At 35.6% G+C, this 25,013-nt stretch overlaps 1 protein-coding gene across 6 annotated transcripts in view; it reads right to left on the minus strand.

Moving 5' to 3' along the window:
- The window catches only part of LOC123875875 (dystroglycan 1), a 125,373-nt gene that overhangs the window by 39,196 nt on the left and 61,164 nt on the right, over positions 1–25,013 (minus strand). For 5 of the 6 annotated variants that reach the window (XM_045921936.1, XM_045921939.1, XM_045921937.1 and 2 more), the window contains one exon: positions 2,762–2,811. The gene's annotated coding sequence lies outside the window, so the exon portion shown is untranslated. Of the gene's footprint in view, positions 1–2,761; positions 2,812–23,646; positions 23,855–25,013 lie in introns of those variants that run through there. The other variant, XM_045921935.1, reaches the window with a different exon arrangement.

Below are 25,013 nucleotides of genomic sequence, written 5' to 3' on the forward strand. Positions count from 1 at the left end.
CATTTTTATTAATTTTTGTAAACGCTCTTTATTCCCCCAGGGCCATTTTGTCTGTAAAGTCTCCCACATCCGGACCATCCATATAGCTCAGCACGTGATTTACGGCAGTCCCCCGCGCTCTGTCTAGACTCTAGACGGGGCGCTAAACTCTGCACGATGGTGTTGGTTTCATATTGATAGCAAGAGAGCCATTACTAGCTTTTTTTTTAAATCTTTAATTTGTGTGGAAGGATTTAAAAAAAAAGAATATTAGCCATGCTAATCATGACTAATACTCCCCTTTCCCCTCTAATTAAGCGTAAAGCTTGTGCCAGGAGTGGGTACGACAATAATGCAACGGGTGGGATTTGAACCGCCGAATTCAGTCCGCTCCTCAACCGTTGAGCTATCGAGGCTGTCGATTTTGTGTGAGTGTTTGAAAGGCCTTTTTCTATCGAATGAGCTGACGTCTGCTTTTAGCACGAAAGATGTTTTTATTTTCTCAAGTTGGCATGAATACAGCTGTCTTTCAAATGCCAATTGTTTTAGCCTTTAGAGGTGAACTGTTCGAGTGAGATTATTTTTCAGTCCATTTCACATCAGACTGCTGGCATACTTAACAAAATTGTAATGCGAAAAATGTACAGCGAAAATTTCGTCTTCCATTCACTTGAATGACATTTTGGTACCCACCTTACTGAAATAAATATAATAATGTGGTATGGAGTTCGTAAACAAAAAGACATCATCTACTTCTTTTTATCACGTTCAGTTGAATGACTATTTGGAACCAATGCACCTAATGATAAAAAGTTTTTTTTAAATTCAGATACAGATTAGCCCTTGATTGCCATTCACCTGGTGGTAAGCTAAGCGTAAGACAGTCAAAAAATAATAGGTGATTCATTTTACGCATTTTTTTCTGATTTTCACACTAATATTATAAAGGCGAAAGTTTGTATGTGTGTTTGTGTGTGTGTGTGTGTGTGTATGTTTGTTACTCCTTCACGCAAAAACTACTGAACGGATTTGGCTGAAATTTGGAATGGAGATAGATAATATCCAGGATTAGCACATAGGCTACTTTTCATCCCGGAAAATCAAAGAGTTCCCACTGGATTCCGAAAACCTAAATCCACGCGGGCGAAATCGCGGACATCGGCTAGTTCTTTATAAAATATAACAATATTAACATTCAAAAATCTAAATTCCAAAGTATATTTCTATAATTATATATCTCACCCTTAGACCTTAGCGAAGTGGGGGTAGTAACAACTCTACATAGTATAAAATATAATAAGAGAAGCTATGCTATATAATTTTACTTTCAAGACAGGCCATGCTAGCAATATTCGATATCGCAGCGTAATATCTTGGTAATGTGCCACGCTGCAGCCGAAGCTATGCCAAATGGCGGATATTATCAATATCACATAATATTTTATGTGAGTGCTAAGTGAGCTATTTCGTATCTACTGAAAAACGTGGTAGTAAATCTATATAAATAAAACTAAATAGCCGCTTGTTTGGAAAGATCTTCTCTTGTGAACCGCTCAACTGATTTGGCTGATTTTTGTTGTTTGTAGCGTTAGGGCACGGTTTGTATGAAAGAAAATTATTGGAAAATAGCACTCGTGCGAAGCCTGCGCGGGTAGCTTGTTTCATCTAAAAATCTATAAGTGAATATGTATGTGTGAATGTTTGCATGTATACAAAAAACCAAGTCCAGAAAATATGAATTTATGCAACAACTCATAAGTACGGATACCGTAGGCAACTTTATGAGTATAGCATGCAAATAGGGTAATAAACTTGAGCCAAAGCGCATGCCTTTCTTATTTTCATGATGGTACAATGAGTTATGTTTAGTTATACAGTGGTTGTGTTTTTTAATAGATGAAATATGTATCTATTACTCTTATTTAGATGATTAATTATAGGTAAATAATTAAATTATGATGTCCAGTTTGAGCTGGTTATGTTCGGAATTCTCTACGTGACCAAATTCGGATATATGCAGACGAACTAGAGTAACCTACGCAATGTAGGCAATAGTCAGGGCATATGCATTATTAACCTACTTATAGTTTGGATGGCCGATAGACATCGGGGTCTCAATGAAGGTAAGTACTACAATGGTGACCTCGTACTGGAAAGAACAGTATTGGCACAGTATAATATAGAGATTAGGGATTGCAATGCTGGATCCGCAATCCAGCAATCCAGCTGGATCCAGCACGTTTTTGGGGCTTGCTGGATCCAGCATCTGATGCTGGATCCAGCGGTGCGGATACCAGTAGTCCAACGCCTGATCACGTGGTTACGACACCCTTTCAACAGAGATCCCTGACTACGAAGGCCAGTTCGGGTCGCTCCTATTTATAGATACCTAATATAAAGATGGTTATACCCAGGATTTTTTTATTTGTACCAAAAATCAATAAGTGTAAAAAAATTACAAAAAGTGGACAGAGAAGCACTTATCTCTATAAGAAATCTCTACTAGTGTTCCTTGGAAGTGGGAGATGCACTAAAGAAAGAAGAATAGCTTTAGTACGCGACAGGTTGAAATGGCAATCGGGGAGGGGACAATCCCCCCGCCTTATACCCCGATATAAGACTTATGTAAATGCTTAAATAAATATTATTTATACATTATTATAATAATTTCTCTAAAATTCCCTGCGTTCCGATGTTCCAGTTTCATTCGTTTCAGAATTTAATAAATTATCTTTCGACTGCATTTTCTGTCAGTATTTTCTGCTATTAGTAAATAACTCACTTGTTTAATTGGTAGCCGCGGGGGACGGCGTAACAGGAACTATGTATGACCTGCAACAACAAAGAGAATTTTTATTAATACTGGGAATATTTTTATAGAAATAACTGGCTAACTAATATTAATTAAGAAAATTACAGTTTTCTCTGAACTGGTGACTCTAATGTACTTTATAACTAAACTAGCTGATGCCCGCAGCTTCGCTCGCGTGGATTGGTTAGATCCCCTGCAGCATCAGGATTGAGGAGTTGGACTCCAAATTTTTTATGAAACAATGTCGCAAAGTTCCTCTATCGATTAAAAAAGAAATGACGCAAATCGGTTCAGAAATCTCGGAGATTTCGGTATACATAGGTAGAAAAACACAACTCCCTTTTTGAAAGTCGGTTAAAAAAGTAGCCTATGTTACTCCCTGGTCAATTCTCTACTTGTCTGTGAAAATCCCGTCAAAATCGGTTCAGCCGTTCCCAAGATTAGCTTTTTCAAACAGACAGACAGACAGACAGACAAAAATTTTAAAAACGTGTGATTCGGTTATAGTATCGTTCAAATAACCATATGACCTTAATATGCGGTAGTTATTTCGAAATTACAGACAGACACTCCAATTTTATTTATTAGTATAGATGTTATACAAGGTTAACTAATGGATCACTATTAATTTAATCTGCATGGTGCAGATGTTTTTCCGGGATAAAAAAGTATCATTTTTCCACGTTGTTTCCAGCTTTCGTTCAAATCGGTTCAGTAGAAGGTAAGACACATAAACAGATAATATTAAGTATAGAAATGTGGTCACAAAGCTGAATATCGGTGAAACGATTATAAAGGAAAGTAAAAAGATATGTAGAACGTAATAAAAGTTCATGGAGAAAAACGCATTGTATCATAAAACGTAATTTTCTAATACAAGGGTTTAGCTGCTCTTTATAGGACATTGCTCTTTCTTTATGTTCGCAAATGCGTACCTGTATGTGAAGTTTGCGTTGTGTGAGGTGATACTACAATAGAAGGTTCAATGCATTGTACTATGAGGATGCATATTGCAGGTATACAGGATGTAACCAGAACTCTAGCAAAAACGAAGACAAGTGATAGTATTGATGATTACTGATAAGATACCATAAAAAACACGAAAAAAATTAAAAAACTGTATTTTTTTAAATTCACAATATATTGCAAATAAAACATCTGACTGACGCTAGAAATCAACGAACGTTCCGTAAATAGGTCACTCGAAGCCAATGCCGGTATTGAACCGAGTTTTGCACCCTACGCTATACAATGCGGGTTTGAAAAGTATCAAATCACTAAAACTACAAGATAAGGCAAATGGTTATTGACATTTTTTGCGTTAACAGGGCTCTCTCCGTCACTCGTTTCCACTCGTTTCATACAATCGTAGTTCCAATTTCATTTGAATATTAAGCAAGCAAAGTCCATGAAATTTTGCAGACATATTCTAGTAACTAATATCTGTGTCTGTGGTGTTTTAGATTTTTCTAAAAATATGTAGTTTTAAAATTACAGGGGCTCCAAGATTTGTATGAAGATTTTAAGACCGCGTAACTTTGAAACCGAATATTTTAACAGAAATCTGGAAAACCACAGACATAGATATTAGTTTGTAGAATATGTCTGCAAAATTTCATGAACTTAGGTTGCTTAATATTCAAATGAAATTGGAACTACGATTGTATGAAACGAGTGGAAACGAGTGACGGAGAGAGCCCTCTTAAATCCTGTATATTACCAACCTACCGATTCCTCTCATTCACTTCACTAGATACTGTAGATAAAGATATATCTCCCTTGGATATTTTCACTCGTGTTTCCATGGAATAATTTGTTCAGATACTCGTAAGATGTCAAGAGCTTCAACGATCAAAACCAGCATATTATTTTCAAGGTTCCGTATTCTAAATTTGAAAAACACTTCTCATCTCAAAACTGTATTTGTTTTTAACCCCCGACCCAAAAAGAGGGGTGTTATAAGTTTGACGTGTGTATCTGTGTGTCTGTGTATCTGTGTATCTGTCTGTGGCATCGTAGCGCCTAAACGAATGAACCGATTTTAATTTAGTTTTTTTTGTTTGAAAGGTGGCTTGATCGAGAGTGTTCTTAGCTATAATCCAAAAAAATTGGTTCAGCCGTTTAAGAGTTATCAGCTCTTTTCTAGTTTTCTTGTAGAAAAAAAGGTTAGATAACCGTTAGGTTCTTAATATTATGTCAATTGACAAATGTCAAGCTGTCAAGATGGACGTTGCCTAAATACATAATTATTTATTTGAAAATGATGTTTTGGAAAACTCAAATACTTTGGATCGTCGGGGGTGTTATAAATTTTTAATTTACACTTGTAATCGATAGGCCTAAAAAACCACAAACGTTTATAATTTAACGAAACAGTTCAAATTCGTACCTAGAGAAGGAAGTGTGACTATGTATAATATATCGATGGTGCAGCATCGGGATTAAGGAGTTGGATCCAGATTTTTATGGGATCCTTTCGCAAACATTCCTTCTCTATGGATTAAAAAATTGCAAATCGACCCCGAAAGCTCGGAGAAATCGGTGAGCATAATATAGAAAAAAATACCGAATTAACAATTCCCACCTTTTTGGAAGTCAGTTAAACGAAATAAGCGTATAGATACGAGTGAATTTAATAAGTAAAGAACCAAAATAAAAACTTACGGCTTGTGTTAACTACGTAAGCATTGAGTAACGGATTAAGTAGAGAAGTCGAAAACGAAAATAAGTCACCGAAAACCAGCACGCGAAACGGTGATAAACCGAACTGGTCAAGCGCATGCCGTGATTTCTTTCGCGTGATGAATGCCTCGCACCTTTTGTGATACAATTGTTTATAGCTATTATGATGGCTATTAGTTACAAAGTTTCGAATAACGTACGAGTTTTATATCCGTCGTATCAACTTTCATTGAATTTAATTAGGTACATTCTTTACAACAATCTTTTCGAAATCGATACGTGTTTGGCACACTCTGGAAAAGCAGAAAGATTCTTATTAGAAGATATTTAATATAATGTAACACAAGTGTAAATTAAAAATTTATAACACCCCCGACAAGTGAAGGTTACAGTAACTAGAAAAGAGCTGATAACTTTCAAACGGCTGAACCGATTTTCTTGGATTAGGTATAGCTGAGAACACTCTCGATCGAGCCACAACAAAAATAACTAAATTAAAAATTGGTTCATTAGTTTAAGAGCTACGATGCCACTGACAGATATACAGATACACACGTCAAACTAATAACACCCTCTTACTTGGGTCGGGGGTTAAAAATTATGATGGAGAAGACTATTAATCTTCATCACACATTTTGAAATTAATTCGGGCCTTTGTCACCGTCTTGAAAGTTAAGACAACCAATGGAATCGGGCCTTTGTCCTGACAAGAAGATTTGTATCCATGTAAAGTACGTATGAAAGGTAGATATGTAGGTACGTTAGGAGCAGATAGAACTTCAAATCATCGGCGCGCGGCGCGCCGCGTGGCGGTGAGTAGAGATGTAGCCCGCTGTGTGACGGCGAAGAGCCGATAAGAACGCATAATTATGTAGAATTAGTGTGATATTTCGATGTTTAGTAGGGTATTTATGTACCGAAGACATGAATCAACAATACAGAGCATATCTCTAGGGGAAAACTCTTAAAGGAGATCCTAGGAATTCGAAACCGCGCCACTTCACTTATCACTTCTGTATAAATCACACTATACCGACTCAATTACTGTTTGATTGTCAACCCGATTTTTCTTCAAGACGGAAAACTTTTTGATAATGGTAGGTAGATATTTGATTAGTGTGTTAAAATAAAGTGAACTAAAATCGAATTTCCTATCATCCCACGTTCACAATTGGTTACTTATCGGAAAAGCTGGCGAATGCACTTCTGTTCGGAGCCGGGAATAGAATTCTTTTATTTCCACATCAGTATTAAAACTAGTCGCAGAGTGAGCGTACGAGCTGAGCTTCCTGTTCCGCACCAACTTCGTCCTTACATCCTGACCTATTTCCAACTCGGATAAAAGGATATTCCAATGTGGCAACAACTGCAGTTTACTGTGTAGAACATAAAATTGTATATTACAGAATATGAAGTTTTAGATAGAGAACCATTTTATTTTATACATATTAGCATTATATATTTCTTTACAGTAATAGCAAATGACAAAGAGGGGAAAAATCATACATGCGCTATGATTTTTTTAAAAGCTTTGCTTAGCGAAGATAATATAAATCTTATTTATTTAGTTTTGTACCCCGTAAAAAAGTTGATGAGTCTTCGTCCACGTGGATATAAGTTTTAAAAAAACCCGCGGGAATTTTTTGATTTTGCCGGAACGAAAAGTAACCTATATTATGTTAATTCAGGGTATAAGCTATCTCTATTCTAGGTTTCAGTCAAATCGGTTGTTATTGTGGTGTTAAGGAAACCTTGATATTAGGATTAGGTTTTATTTATATTAAGATTATGGTTTTACTCGGAAGGCATTGAGGGCAACGCCACGTCGGAAGTCTATCCTCATCCTGACCTATTTCCAACTCGGATAAAAGGATGTGGCAATAACAGTTTACTGTGTGGAACATTTTATATATTAGAGAATATGAATGAGTTCTATATGAGAAACAGTATATTGTATGAGCGGTATTTGATAATACTATTATGCTGGTTACTTCGCCCAACATTTTAGATACAATGCTTTTGTATATCCATACTTTATTGCTCTTCATTATAATGAATACCTATTTTATATTTTCTAAGTTCTTTGTTCGCCCAGTACCAGGTTTCTGGTAGAAATCTATTAAGGCGATAAGGGTACCTTTGGGCATGTCCCTTCAATGTTTATGTTTTAGTTGTTAAATTTTGGTTCAAAATAAATAAAATAAATAGGTAATGAAAGAGTAGCACGGAAAAATCAATAGTTTAGCACTATAAGCTCACGCCATATAACACTAGTATTTCTCCCTAGTAGTGCTTTTAGTACTTAGGCAGGGCATGCTTGCTCGAGATACTCATATTATGACAAAGATTACTTCTTATTATAAAAACATTTAAGTTTTGTACAATGCAAATCCATACATTTAAAAAAAACAAGTCCTGACTCACTCACTGACTGAGTGACACATAAATGTACAGTTCGAACCCTTGGAAGAACCCTAGAAAGCTGAAATTTTGGACAGCGTTTCCTGTTATACCTACCTAATGTCGACAAGTGAAAAGGCCTAATTTTTCAAAATTCCCACTGGATAGGGATTAAAGAGGATATACGTTTTCGCCGAGGAAAAGTCGCGGACGGTCGCTAGATTTTGAAATGGTTATGTTTGGATTGACGGTGAAACGCTCAATTTTTAAAACTGGCCTACATGTATGCGTGTTCCCGCATGGTAGTGTGATCAAAGTTTGATGAATATTCAACCAACAGTTCTATTTCAGAAAATTGGCTATGACGTAGGCTCGCAGCGTTTACGTCGGTTAATTTACATTAGCCATGCGGTTTATGTTACGTGTTACTTGCGGGAACAATGCGCAATTTAGGTGATTTAAATATAAAATTCGATGGTCACATCTACTTTCATGCAGACGAAAAATGGCAAGTAAGTAGTAAGTACCTACTAGAAAAATCTTAGGTCCGAAAATTATGAGTACTGTGTCATAGATTTACGAGTGACGGATGCAGCATACAGTATGTCCGGCCATAAGTTGAAAAAAGACGCTCCAAAAATTAGATTAGTGTAATATCCTAGATAAAAGATTAGTGATAAACTACTAGATGCTCGTAAAGTAAAGTAGGTTGTATCCACTGTGAATCAGCAAAAGATTCTCTAAATAAATATTTTTCCGACTCATTAGTAGTAGGAACGTGAATAACCCAATTTTCAAGTAAAAGCCTTGTTCTTAGTTTGTTCGTAGAATGTTCCCACATCGTCTTTGTTAAATGCTTGCCGAGACAACAGGCTGAGACTCTCGACATCGTTCAAACTACGCGAAGCCGCCAAAATTGAGTCAGCCTTTTGTATTTGATACTTCAGCTATATGTGGTTTAAAGTTGGAAACTGTTAAAGCGATTGTTGAAACGTGTTACAAACCTCTGAAAGTGAACTCAAGCAAAGACTTGAGATACCTACTCGTAACTATTCAGTCAGTGTAATATGGGGCACCATGGATGTGCGGGGTGATTCGCTAACTTAGTGTCTAACACTGAATGATAGTCACCGAACTTATATTTTAATACATTGACATTTTTCTCCGAAAATATTTTTTTATGTGTGAAGTAGCAATTCGCAGAGAGCCGCTGGACACAAGCGGCCCGAAAAATGGTGTGTGGAATTTCCTTCAAGAGATCTATGCCCAACAATGGGCTTCCATTAATTGGCACGACAACGACTGTGCTATGTATTAGCATATAGCTCAAGATCAGATAAAATAACGTTTCTAGATTCCAGTATGGCAATTTATTATTATTAATCTCCATAGCTACGCTGCTACTACTTTGTAGCTATACCTAAGTACATTCAACCATAAAAGGCTAAACTAAAACACTAGGAAACGTTTCGACGGGTCGAACAATTCCTCATGTAGGTAAGTTTGATTATCACCGCTGTGAGCTCCAAACTAACATTTAAAAGCTTTCGCATATTCATTCCAAAAGTTTCGTAATTCCCTTTGGTCCGAAGCGGCGGAGATTCGCCGCTAAAATGTTTAAAACTTGAACTGGTGAATGAGAGTTAACTTTTTAAATAGTTGAAAGGAACATTTTACAGTTTGTAGGTACTCTACTTTCATTTTGTATTTTTTCACTCATTTCGTGCTTATTTTTGTTTTCACTACTTTCAGGTACTTCTCTTTTTCATTTGCTAAAATAATGTCAATGAACTGCATCAATCATCATGGTACTCTAGTATTTTAAAACCTTAAATAACTGACCTCTATTAATTTATACACTAAACCTACGATTGCCAAACTGTTTTTGCAGCAAATTGATTTTTGGCACTGATAGCAGCAGTGAGTGTCATGTGAGCGTACTCGGAGTCGGAACTAAATATGTTAGTGATGAGACATGTCTGTCAACACGGTGTCAATACGACGACCGTTTGACACAGTGTCAATTTTAATTCCCGGTACGGCGGTTTGATGAAGCGAGCTTAAAATTTTGTATGGCATTTTTTATGGCATTCGTCTTCCAGTGATTATTATAAGACCATTTTTTTGAAAATAAATTAATAATAAAAAAGCTTTAAAAAAGTTGTTTTTCCTTAAATATTGTCAGTGATTTATTAAAAAATGATAAGACGAATTAAATAACATGTTCCAAGTTAGGATTTTTGAAAACAAACATGACACATCATATTATGAGACTTCTACTTGCTTACTAAGATGACTCAATATGAGGTCATATTATAACCATGAGTCTTATTGTTTGCATTTTAAAAATACACAGTGCACTCACGCAAGGGTTAATTGATTATTAAAATTATGAATATAATTTATATTTATATCTCGTACTTCGAATAAGTATAATTAATTATATTTCACTTAACATTCTCAATAAGAATTTCCAAGCTTTAAGGATAGGTATACTCGTATAACGATAAATTAATTATTTACAACACTGAGCGATTACAAATTGATTTAAATTAACAAATTAATCAATCGATTGATCAATTGATGTTATTAAAGTTTATTCTTGCGCCAATTTATATAAAATGGGGCAATGTTGTAAACCGTATCGATGATTGTTTTCATTAATACTCGTATGTTGTAATAAATGAAACGATAGGAAATTAGAAGGCTACAATACAAGACCATATCCACCACCACTTCGGTTCATATAGGAGACAGACTACGAAAATTGAAATGGTGTAAGCAAATGAAACTCTATTTTTCCAAAAAAAAAAAAAGTGTAAAAAAGCCAATTTAAAAAATATTTAAAAACTGCAATTTCTGAGTAAACACTTTCAAAGCGCCCAAGTTCATTACCATAAATTGTTTAACAGCTAAAACTGGGGACCATTTTTCCTTACAACACATTGATTGGATCGTAAATCGATAGCAGCTGTTGCTGAAATTAATTTGAGTGCCAATTTAAGAGAAATTGAAATTGGGGGATGTTATGGAGCGTGTCACTGGTTTCGTGGACGATCAATTTTATTGACATTTAACAATTATGGACCAATAAATTAAATGGTAGGGACAAGGTAGGGACAAAAATATTTAAACCTAATGAAAAACTAGAAGGGTCTTCTTCAATTTGAAGATAAATAAATCAATTAGACAGATAGTTTTATTGTAAATAGAGAAGTACTTACATACACAAAGTTCCATCTGCTTAAAGCTAGATTATATAAGTATCCATATTTGTCTATTTCATCTCTTTTCTACATAATATGAAAAAGCCGCAATCTGCATTAGTCTGTTTAGCTAATAATTTCAAAGTGGATTTTAATGCAATCCTCACTGTCATTTAGATTATTTCGCGCATAATGTCTTAGCACAAAATACCTTCTTATTTTGTGGTTTTAGACAACAAAATAAGAAGACTTTGGTCTTCTTATTTTGTTAAGAAGACTTTGGTCTTCTTATTTTGAAGAAACCAAAAATTCTACGCTAACGAAGTCGATGGAAACAGCTAGAGACTACAAAATTATACGTTTGTTATCGTATCGTATTTTATTTTATGAACAATTGACGTGTTATATTTGTAGTTATTTTGTTGTTGAATTTTGCATTGCATTTAACAATGGATGTTTCATTTTTATACGCATTTATTTACCTTATAAAAATAAATAGCGCGAAACATGTATTTAATCTTTCACATGATTCTACACCGAAGAAAATATGAACAAAGAAAAGCATGTCTTTGGAAAATCCGCCGAAATATACTCGAGATCAACACTCAGCGCACTATAGTACCCCAGTCAGTCTTAAAAGGACTCGTCAGCCGTCAATTACGTATAATTTCGTTCAAGCCCTGAATAAAAGAAATGCCTTAATAATAAAAGCTTAACAGCGCGTGGCGAATTACTATAGGAGCGGTCTGAAGCTGTTACCCATTTCGACACCATCGATTAGTAGGTTGTGAGGTTGTGAGTTATGTGTGGACTATGGAGGTCGTTTATGATGTCATCTGGGCCAGCAGTCAATTGTCGTCGTGCTGCGATGTGTACGCAACATCAATAATTTCACCAGTTTTAAACTAACATTTCAAGGGGCTCATAAAAGGACTATTAAAATACCTCTTGATGAGCAATTAAAAGCAATGGTTTATTTATTCAGTAGCAGGGTACGCACTAAGCGCGCCAGCCTTACGTGACTCTGCTTTTGATTGTATGGCATCGTTTCTTGTTGACGAAAACTTATCAATACGCTAGGAACGCTAAGAATATCGCGTGGAATATGGACCAATCTAATACACGTACTATGGATGACAGTAGGGATGGAAAATAAGCGGTTACTCTCGGTCAGAAGCTAGTCCGTTTTAAGAGCACCTCTATGTACCTAACACACAAGACGAGTTATTCTGAACAAAAATCATAGTTTTTGCTTACAACTTGGTGCCCAGTCTTACTAATTTTGATAGCTTCATAGAACACGATTTTTGTTAGAAATAGCCCTTCTATAAGTAGGTACTAATTTAGTTCAACGGCCTTAGCGTATCTACTAAACTGAGTCGATACTCGAAGACATTAGTGGAAATTTTACTCAGCTTATAAATAACCAGTAAGTACCTATTACAGTTATTTGAATCGTCATGGCCCATTTGCCTCTCTCTCTACCATAACTAAGGAATCGTGGATTTATGACCAGGCAAAGCACGTCTGACTTTTTTTATATTCAATTGATATTTACTGCTTTCCGATAAAAAGTACCTACGTTTCTAGGCAAGAAGGTGATATGGATTGGACATGTCAGCAAAATAGATTTATGCAAAAGCTTTTTCTCCGGTCTTTTGTGAAAAATTGTTTTGGTCCAGCATTGAAGGCTATTTACATACGGGACATAAAAAGAAGGGAGGGACGGATCTACTTGAGAAACTATATTTTATGGATTTTTTCATAAAAATGTTGTTCATCAAGTGATAAAAGCTTTCGAGACAAACATGAGGTGGGTAACCTTATTTGAAAGATACCTATTTGGATAAAAAAACAAATTTATAAATCTCAACAACACGATAGCTTGTAATGCGTGTAATCCTCGGAAGCTTAGTGTTAGCTAGGTATTAATACCTAGACTTTAGTGGTAAAGTTTTGGCTTAGAGGCATAATCTTAAAGATTACGTGTCAGATCCTTGTACTTATGATCGCCACCATTGGCGAGATATACTCGTACATGTAATAATTACACTTGTTAGTGCATTATAATAAATTTTAAAAAACTGTAAAAGTGGAAACAAAGTTAGTGGAAATCACCAACCTAGTGCAATACGACAAGGCAGTTGTATTAGCGACAAATTACGGTCCTAAAAATAACAAGTTTAAATTAAATAACACCCCCGACAAGTGAAGTTTACTGTAACTAGAAAAGAGCTGATAACTTTCTTTTTAATTACTAATTTTCTTTTATTATAGCTAAGAACATTCTCGATTAAGCCACCTTTCAAACAAAAAAAAAACTAAATTAAAAGCGGTTCATTAGTTTAGGAGCTACGATGCCACAGACAGATACACAGATACACACGTCAAACTTATAACACTCCTCTTTTTGGGTCGGGGGTTAAAAATGGTTTAGATAAAATGAAGTGAATTTTTGAAATATCGAATACAACGCTATTTATACAACAATACATTTTAGAAGACATCGAACTTGTTCTAACGTGGACTAGTACATCAACGAGGAGGCGCACACTCGCACGTCACCCGCCCCGGGTTAGCGCGGAGCATCCCCACCCCGATTGCCATCTCGACCTGTCGCGTAACATAGTAGTCTAGCCCTAGTCCAACAGATAACTAAATAGGACAGGCAGACGCATAAAGGATTGGACGTTTAGCGTATTCAGATATTACAAACACGATCATTGGCAAAGTCCACATGTTACGTGACAAATCAATTGCATCAATAGACTGAATCGGAGATGCGGAGGCATTGCCCTCGCGCTTAGTCACCCTGAACTAACATGCGACTACTTTCTTATCCTGTTAAACCAACAAATTAAACGTGAATAGGTATTATTTAATTGTATTGTAATTTGTGATGCTATTCACTTGACTGATTCCCTGTATTAATTCAATTAAGCAACTCTTTACTTCCCCACATGTGATTTCTTTAGTTAAATAACATAGCCTTGCTAGTTGATGTAGACGATGTTTAGATTTCACAAAATTCATCAAACCCTTCTGATACTCACCTCAAGCCAATGAATTCGTTATGGACCATGGAGATTTATAGCGCTATATTATACAGTGCTGCGGCCTAAAATTTAATAAACGCATCTCTTTCTATCGCAACTCTTATCTCTCTTTCATAAGAGATAAAATTTGCACAAATCCCGTCAAAGGGGGGGGGGGGGGCACCGTAGCTATGTATGAGTTGGGCACCCGATTAATATGTACTAGAACTAGATACGTTTATGGTCCGAACTTTGAACACAGTCAATGACTCATTGATTTATGGTGCCTATAGACGATTAAAATGATCGAGCCCAAATTGTATCCAGCAAAACCATTACTGCCCGGCTAGCATGGGCAGTAGATAAAAATTATATCCCCCGATTATATCCACTGATGTCACAGAAATCAGTGGATATAATCGGGGATATAATTTTTATCTACTGCCCATGCTAGCCGGGCTGAAATATCGGAGGTCTGAGAAATGTAAAGATAAAACGAATGCATTGGGTTTCAAATCTTCTAGTGTTGTTTACATAATATCCGGTCGTTTACATGAAACCAATGTATAACCTTGTCCTACTTTTTATTTTAAAGACAGATGTTCTGCTACCGATTTCCGAATGAAATACCTACACTCTTTTGGTTACAGACTTACAGAGTACTTTTTATAGTTGAAAGACTTTCGCGATCAATAACCATCATGATTCATCGATTAATATTTATCAACTCGATAATCCATTATGTTCCGTTGAATGAGCTGATTCCTGTTGTAAATTGCCATACGGATGTAAAATGTGGTACAGTGGAGGCATTTCGGTAGCTTCCTCATGTCCAATTAACAATTTCTAATGAATAAGCAAAACCTCATTTAGTTTCCGTAAAGTAGGTACTTACATGCCTTTTCACGAGGGATGATCAAGCATGTGCACTTGTGCAGCTAGAGATTTTGTATGAAACCCTCTGATTGGATCACTTCATTTTAACAGCTTAATTAAGCTCTGATGGATGAGTTTCACGAACCTACCTCGCTTTTCGCTTATCTATGGTAAAACTAGAAAGGGCCACATCCATCCTCTAGTGTGTAGAAAACTTTGACGATGTCCAGCCAATGCATGACAAAGCGTAAATCAATGCTCAAGTCGACGAGACAAATTTCAGTAAAAAACATAGCTAGTAAGATTCAATGCAATGAAAACGGCATGGCATGTGGATTGTGGAAGTCTCTATAAGAGACCACTATGCCCAGTAGACTCAACTTTATCGACTTTGAATCATGGGGCTTATGTGCCAAAGTGAATAAAATTAAGTTTGAGAATGTTATCAAATAACCCTCCTTTGGGCTTCGCCGCAGCACAAGTTCGTTGCGCCATATTCTAATGGACGGTAAATTACAAAGCAAAATCAAGAGAGATAAAAATCTAACATATGTATCATTTGCTTTTAAGCATATAAAATCAGGAAAGCAACGTTCGTGCCAGGTCATTGTGGTAATCGTATTAGGTACGTTCCTTTTTAATTGATATAGCGTACTCAGTTCGTTCCACAAACGGCCCTACAGGGCCATGAATAGCTACAAATTACTCGGTCAGATAGTCGTTTTTGCCCGTCGACATTTCCGCTTGGACGGCTCGGTTCAATAAAGGAGCATAGCTCACTTTTACACGTACATTCAATGGCTGAACGTTACGATTTGAGGATTGAGGGTTATATTTCAGTTTTTGCTGCAGCTTTATTTTAAAACGTATTTAAGCGGAAACCCCGTTCGATTGCGCTTTATTTATATCAAAAATTCAGGCTACAGCATACTCTTCCCATAACTTGTACCCTACCTATGTGACCTGAGGATATTTTATAGAATAAAATCAAAATCAAAACTTATTTCTTTCATGTTGACCAACTACTTAGTGTCTTTCATGCTACATCTGCTACTCGCGATTCGGAGTGAAGATTCTAATGAGCAGAGTCACTAAGATTAATATTTTGTCTCACAAAAATTGTAAGTATTATTATAAACTGCGAAGCAACTGTAAGAATACCAATCTCTTTAAATTTTTCACGCAACATACTTCTAGAGTGGCACTCCAACAGAAGTTTACCTGTATGTCAAAGCCAGAATTCAATTAGGATTTTATGGCCTCTTTCGACTTTTAAAAATAATATTAGATAGTAGTGATATTTTTAATCTTGCTAGCCGAGAGTTGCAAACTTGACCCGGTCTGAGAAGAAGCTCACAACAAATAGAGCCAGCCGGGTATTCTTTGTTTCTTTCAATGTCCTACTTTTCCAAACGTAGGTCTATACTCCATGGGTGCTAGCATAAAGAACTAGGTTTTCGGTACCGACAGGTTGGTGCGGGTCAGTACTGATCAGTGCAGGTAAAATAGCCTCATATTAATAAAAGCCTCAATAGTTCAACGGTTATAGGAGTGGACTGAAATCCGAAAGGTCGGCGGTTCAAACCCCAGCCGTTGCACTATTGTCATACCCACTTCTAGCACAAGCTTTACGCTTAGTTGGAGGGAAAAGGGGAATGTTAGTCATGATTAAAATGGCTAATATTCTTTAAATAATATATATCTTATGAGCTTTTGCCTTAGTCTAAGGCTCTTACATAAAGAGATGGGTAACAGGCATAAGATAACATAAGGCTATTTTAACCGCATCGAATTGTTGGTACCGGAAACCTGGCTCTTTATGCCAGCATCCTATATTTACAAGATTTGTGTGGCTTGCTTTGAGAATTCATTTCCGCCCCACGCTAGTCTATCAATAAGCTAAGCTAATTCCTAATTCCATGAGAATCAGATAGACTCGAATTTGAAATGGATAAACTCTATCGATTTTTATAATTATCAACAAATAGGTAAGTTCGATGGAAATCCAATCTTACGTTGCGTCAAAGTAAGAAGCTTCTCTTAGCTGCTACTTATTTCATGCTTCGTAGATCGACATGAATTCGGAACGGATTCGATTTATTTTGCATCTGATAAAGGATCCGCGGTAATAGGGTTAGGCGTAAGGAATTTAAGGTGAACGCACACTTATCCGAGCCGAACACCTCGAACGAGTCGAACGAAACGAATTTTAGAATTCTGTATATGAAATCTTCTTCCGATTCGGACGATTCGACGCGGGGAAATGTGCGAGGTTTCATGAGATTTCATACATAGAATTCTAAAAATCGTTTCGTTCGACTCGTTCGAGGTGTTCGGCTCGGATAAGTGTGCGTTCACCTTTAAAGAGATCGCTAAGGGTTGGTAATTCACTGCAATAAAATTTAAAATCAGAAAGTTACGAAGTAATGCGTTTTTCTTTAAGTTTGCAAAATGGTTTTTGTAAGTTATTGTTTTTATGAATGATGACTATACAAACAGATTTCTTTACTTAAGAATACTTTAAATATTATCTTGAATGAAAAGATTATAAGATACGCAAGATGGTGGCCAACCCTATGACCTATTTTTTCCCAAAGGTTTTCTTGTAATACTAAGGCTGTGTCTAAGAGTTTATTTGTCGGCTGATAGAGACATTGTAGTAAGCGAGAAATGAAAATTAAAATCAGTTTTCTGCAGACTTCAAAGTTTTTGAAAATAATGTCAAATCATATAAAAAGGTATCTTTTATAAATTTATTTATGCTCATATTACTTTTTATTATAATAAGTAATATAAACCGTTCACATTTATGCAATTTAAATATTATTATAATGCTAACTAAAACGAACTATATTTTAACTTTGCCAGCTTTAAGCTCATTATCAAAGGTTCGCTAGTTTCTAATTACTTACTTACTTACCAATCTACTGTCGGTTTGAAATGTTAATCTGACCACGAAAAGTCTTTAACAAGCTTTGTAAGTTTGTTTTACCTAGTCTTAATTTCTTATGGATTAAAGTAGGTATTATAAATATCAGCATAGAAATTAACCTTACCTATAATTGGGAAAAAAGAAACATTTAAGAATCCCAAACTTGTTTATAGTCTAAGAAAAGCTTGCAGATAGAAGAGATAGAGAGAGTACAAGAAAAATCTATTTTTTTAAATTCATTATAAGCAAGCGCTTGGCCACAATCACACCTGATGGAAAGTGATGATGTGGCTTAAGATGGAACGATGGCGATGGGACGTAGAAGATGCCTATTCACACTTGTTTTAAAGTTTGTAATTGGTAGAGAACACAGTTCACGGAAGAGTATTCCAAACATTAGCCATTCGAATGAGGAATGAAGACGCAAACCGTTCTATTGGGAAAGTGGGATTTCAAAGAACGTTGCAATATACCTAGTACTTGTACTTTAAATTCTAAATTATTTAAATCTATTATGCCGTCCATCTTGGGAATATAACTTCAAAGGAGATTTCCGACACGTACCTACTCACAAAAAGCCTCCCCAGGTTTCAGAGGGATTTGTTAAAATTGGTTAACGTTTTGTTTCCTCAGACAAAGGATCAAATAAATTTATACTTGATAAAGAGCTTACGGAGAGACGTGTTGAATTTCTATACAAGAAAATGTTCTGTATTTTTAGTATGAATGAAAATATTGACCGTTTTCTTCATAATAGAATATCACAAAGCATCAAATAAATACTAAAGAGTTTAATAAGGAGAGATGTATTGAATTTCTACACAAGAAGATGTTCAGTATTTTTATAGATATACGAATTAAAATTATCCCATTTTCTACGTGTTAGCGTTGCTAAATTGTCTTTTCTTTTCAATCATATAATTATTGTAATGTTTTTAACTTTTGAACTGCATTGTAAATAATTCTTATCGATGCTATTTTTAATATTATAATTGCGAAATTGATCTTTCTCTCTATGACCTTTTCATGGTCAGACGCAACCGAGCTTAAAGAGATTTAAATATTTTGTATATTCTGCCGTCCTATTTTATAAAAAGTCGATTTTAAGATATCGTCAAAGTTGGAATTTTCAAAATGTGATGTTCCTAAAAATAATGCTACGTAGGACCATACTAAAAAAAACTTTGGATCTATGTATCATTCTTTTTTAAGAAACATCAGTTTTGAAAATACCCATGTTTTTGATGATAACTCAAAAATTATCTTTTGTAATTATTACTCAACCGCTTTTTTTATAAATAGGGCGGCACTTGGCAGTATTGAAGACTCATTTTCATTCCCGAAAAGACTCAAAAAATAATAAATTCCACGCAGACGAAGTCACTACGTCTAGTTAGGCAATATTATAAAAGGAGTAAAATAAAACTTAAACTACGTACTTAACTAATACGTAAAATAAAATAATTCAAAATAACCGAATATTGTTAGAGCGCAAGCTAAGTCGGAGAATCTTCTAGTACGAGATAATATAACGTCAATGACCTTAGCTGCGTTTATTTCTTACTTTAATATAAAAACAATGATAAATAAACTTGTGTTCCGCTTAATAACTCTGAGTTGTCGTGCAAACAATAGAATAATTGAGGTAGGTACTATTAACAATTAAATTATTTTTGTATTCAAGATTTATGTACATATTATGGTATTTGTAATTAGGTAATTTTAATTTATAAATAAGTGTAATTTATTAAATAGGTAGGTATGCGGTTTGTATGATCCTTTTAATTTTTAACACTGACTTCCACCTAAATTCACAGAATGAATATAGGTACATAATATTATAATATTGTTAGTCAAGGAAAATAAAATCTTAAGTAAGTATGTAGCTATAAACAATTGAAAGAGGAAGAAATAATCGGGATGTAACTGACCTACAAGTTAATTAATCACAAACAAGAAAGTTATTAAAACAAAAAAAGACAATATTAAAGGTGAAAAAGCATAATATACTTACTGTCTTTTCAATTCTAGAGAAATCGTAGCGTGCACACATTTTTTGTATCACGTCTTTTTATAAGAATAAGAATTAATAGCAATAACAGAAAAAAATAAACAAGAACACGATTTTTACCGTGTAGGAGACGTAAGAGTAAGTCGCGACAATACGTCTCTTTAAAATCACTTACAAAAACTACAAAGGTGTTAGAAGGTGCACTCTTTAATATGTACATGCACGCCCTAATATAACCTCTAACATCTAAGGTATAAAGTTCATAATATAATAAGCTTGCAGGTACTTTTGTGGGTCTCTATACATGTCAAAGGGTCTCTTTCGGAGTTGTGCTGCTGTTCCCCCTCACACTGAGTGCGTAGTTTGGAATGTAGTGGCAACAATGAGGAGTGTCAGACTTGTAAAGTGCCTAGGTAATTTAGCCAGACTCCTATTTCCATTTCGAGAGACATGTTAGAATCCATCTGCTGTTAAATAGCGGTTATTTGCAATGCATACATGCGCCGTTTCGTGTAATATAATATCTAGTGATAGATTAGAGTGCGTAATAGTAGATTATTCAACATGGGGGTAATGCAATGTCTTACGTTACTGGCGCCTGGATAAATCCCAAGCGTAACGAAGGATTTTAGAGTAACTCCCGAGCGTAGCGATGGTGTTGCATCTAGAATCCTGAGTGAAACGCGGGATTTATGGGTGCCCAAGATGAAGACAGCATTACCCTCGCGTTCATACTCTACTTTTCACACCTCGCGAGACAATAAAATCAAAATCTTCGTATTCTTAAATAAGTACCTAGTACCTACCTATCTGTCTTTAAAAGTTTCTGGGAGCTAATCGTTTATTACACTTTGAGCATTAACAGTTTCCGGTAGTTAATTACTGCTGCCATCATCGTTGTTACTCGACATTTCAATTTCAAGTTAAATCACACTAATATTATAAAGGCGAAAGTTTGTATGTGTGTGTGTGTGTGTGTGTGTGTGTGTGTGTGTGTGTGTGTGTGTGTGTGTGTGTGTGTGTGTGTGTGTGTGTGTGTATGTTTGTTACTCCTTCACGCAAAAACTACTAGACGGATTGGGCTGAAACTTAGAATGGAGATAGATTATACCCTGGATTAGCACATAGGCTACTTTTTATTCCGGAAAATCAAAGAGTTCCCACGGGAATTTTAAAAAACCTACATCCACGCGAACGGAGTCGCGGGCATCAGCTAGTATATAATAATTAATTTCAATAACACGACAATATAACGTTTCGCAGATAAGTTTTGGAGGTAATTTTTAATAATCTTTAGTCTTTATTCTATGGTTCGTGTTTTTGGCGAGTGAAAGGGACGCTATCACTCAACAAAGCAAGATAGCAAAATTTAAATCACGCGAGCGAAAGGAACAGAATTTGTTTCGGATGCGGGATTTTCTAAATTCAAATTACATTACATCCCTTAAGGCGTAATGGATTTCAGTCATATTTACAGTGCTTTACACAACCTGGCTAAGTCATAGGAATGTTATGGCATGCTTACCTTTAGATAACAGGCCTGTAATAAGGCAATGTTGAGCGAGTGGTGAGAAAAATAAAGAAACCCTTCTAATAGTCTACTTTAAAATAGATACTATAAATATCACCTAGCGAGTAGAATTCGAAGCGACAGCGCATGACGATTTGCGTGCCTCAACCGTTGTTATAGCAACCTGTAATTTTCTACCGTCTACGCGACTGTCTGTCAAGAGACGAACGTGATAATATAGTGATATTATATGTCACGGGTAATATATTCGCACGCTTACATGTCGACAATTGCACTTGATGAGAATTGATTTGACAATACAACGGTATTGCGTGGTCATCAGTAAAGACTACGATAAGTAATAGGTATATGTATTAGGGAAATCTTTGAGCGAAGATTGTTTCACATACCTACATGTTGCACTAACTGAAGCTTGTGACTTCATCCGCGTGGATTTAGGCTTTGAAATCCCGTGGGAACTTTTTGATATTCTGGAATAAAAAGTATATCTATGTTACTCTCCAAATCTTTATTATAACTACTTATACAGATAATCACGCTGACTGTAAGGAGAAACCAATAAACCATCAAACCAACCAACCAATAGGTAAACCAACAAATAACATTTAATACAACTTACCTAAAATCTAGTTTGTGATGTTCATTGCTAAAGTTTTGAGTCCGGAGAAATCAGAATATTCTGCGAAATCAGACACTGATAGTGTCTGGTTTCAGACAGATCGGTATATCAGATCTACCCTTATTCCTTGAAATCACCCGATAAATAGCAAAAGACTTTGGAAGAAAGGAAAAAAAAAGATTCTTGTCTGATGACGGAGACCTACTTACTCGTAGTTAGGAATTTGTAATGGCATTCCAAAGTACCTGGGTATAAGTATTGTCAGCTTTTCTTACGGAATGTACTTAGGGGTATAGAAAATATCGTAAGAATTTTCAGGGAATTATTTCGTTAAAAATATTATCCCACTACAGATATTATTAAATTCTAAAACTTAAATGATAAAATTCCCATTTTCAGGAATACATTTACAAGAGAAATACAATTACAAATCGAAGTAATTCACCCAGATGTTGACTTCAAACAGAATTCAAATGAATTTTATTGTAGATAAAATGGAGCTATGTAAGTAATACTAGAGTAAATTTAAAATTGATTGAAGATAGAGGATTAATTTTAGATGAAGAGCAATAATCGATTTAAATTAATTCAATTTCTTCAATCGGCTTTCAATTTAGCCGACATATTTACTACTATTAATAATGATATAAGGGTAAGTAATAAAAAGTCATAACATTTCATTGCTAATTGGGTACCCATTTATGTTGATCAATTAACCAAATCGTTTTGTTTATAAGTTTTGGACATTAAATATCTTCATAGCATTGACACATTGATAAATATGCTAATAGCATCTTAAACTTGTAATGGTCATTCATCGTATACTTTTGATTGTTTTAGTGTTATTTTATCAGGTCGACGTAACTATTCCACAGCTTGGCAAAATTTTGCATAAGCTTCTCCCATCTTAATCCATCTTCTGATACGAGCTGATGTGTTGTGTATATCATGAACCAATATTATAATTATGCGAGTGTGTTTGTTTGTTGATTTATTGGTATGTCTTTCAATCACGTCGTTAAAGACTTGGAGAATGGAGAGTGACATAGGTACCTAGGTTTTTATCCCGGAAAATCAAAAAGTTGTCTCTTTCGGGTTGTTGGCATCAACTAGGCATTCATAAAATCTTACATGACTTTGAGGTTGTAGAATTTGTTTCCTTACGATGTGTTTGAAATACTAAACAACCCAAAATGTAATTTCGACGACAAAATAGCTTGGTTAGAGAATTTTCAAATTACACTTCGCGGATCGAGTCCCGGTTCGGCCCCCAGGCGTTCGCTTCCCTTCCAATAACACAGGATGAAACGGGGCACTTCTCAATGCGTGAATTTTATTAGGGGTACGAATCAATAGACGACCAAACATTCTACCCCAAATTTTCAAAAGAAATCATAAATCGCGGCGAAGGATTTGAGTATATTAAAATTGAAATTGCTTTTTTAGTTTGAAACTTTAGATTTAGATGTTTACATCTCGCACGGTGACTGATAAAATCTTAATTAGGTTGAAGATGCTACTTTACTTCGAGATAACTTAGCAACAAAAACTCAAGGCACTCACGTGCTTGCCGTAACAGCAATCGTAGTTGGAGGGTGTAACGATTGAAATTCCAGCACAAATTTTGGGTTTCGGGCAACACTGCACACAGTTTCAATCCAATATCTGGCATTCACAGATTGTGGCACTAATATCGGCGAACGGCGCGGTTGATACAATGATCCGACTGACGCGGCTGACGCGAGGAAGGCGACTGGCCGACTGCACTCGGATCCCGCCCCGCACCTCGTACGCACTTCTTTCCCTGGAGATCAGCTGAGTCCTTATTAATTTAGCAGCCATATTAATGTCATAATAATTTATTTTATGTGGGCTGGTTCTGTGAATTGGTAACTAGCAAAAGGGCTTCGTATCATAATTTTGTTTGTCTTCCATTTTCGAATTGGGATGTTTGGAACACAATGGGCACGGCCGTGGCGTTATAATTGCTAATTACCATGAAAGCTATCAAATATCCATTACCTTGGTCCAGCACTGGATGCCTATCGGTTGGGACGATGATATATTCTAGAGTCGACACTCGACCACTATTACTTACTCACTTCTTGCGAATCTCGAAGTGTAGAACTATTTGTAAAGTATAAAACTTCATACAAATATAATCAAAACTTTACTCTTTAATCAAGCTACCTGTTATTTCACAAGCAACTTCCTCAGTAGGTCGTCTTTGACGCCATCAATCACTGTCATGGTAAAGAAATTCGATCCTCCAATAAAACGCAAAGGTAAGTACGAGTATATAATATTTTGATTGCCATTATATATTTTCTTTTATACCGGTTAATTCCAAGGTTAATCATGGCGCGGTTTTAAGTTTCACTTGATCTGCAGTCTTCACACATCGTTTTCCGTTCCATCCAATAAATAAAAATCACCTTTAAATTTTTTCGTCCGTTAACTTTCACGATAGCCTTGTGAAAAGCGTCGAAAGAAAATGTGTTATTTCAAATTAGTCAAGATAGCTTAGCAGCATATTATGTAGCTTTCATTAACTTGAAATCTTGCCCGGGTAGAACTTTTGCATGGACGCTGTAAAAGGAAGATTACTATCTACTCTTTAGAGGATAGCTAAGCTATATGTACGGGAATTGCCGGCCAATTCGCAGGGTATACAATGTTATCACTGCACTTTGACGATTTTTCAAAGAAAGTATAAAAAAAAAATTGATTCTCTTTTACCTCTAACTTTACGCGTTAGAGATACAATTTCATGATGAAGCACTGTTTATAGACTTAGACCAACTGTAATATTATGTAGGTTGCTTACGCATTGAATAAGAACAAAAGGTAATGCAAAATTATGGAAATATTATTTAGACAATAGCATGTAAGATTTTGATATAGTTACTGCTAGCCCATAAGTAGCAGAT

This window comes from Maniola jurtina, chromosome 20 (genome assembly GCF_905333055.1).
Source record: "Maniola jurtina chromosome 20, ilManJurt1.1, whole genome shotgun sequence".
Lineage (NCBI taxonomy): Eukaryota > Metazoa > Arthropoda > Insecta > Lepidoptera > Nymphalidae > Maniola > Maniola jurtina.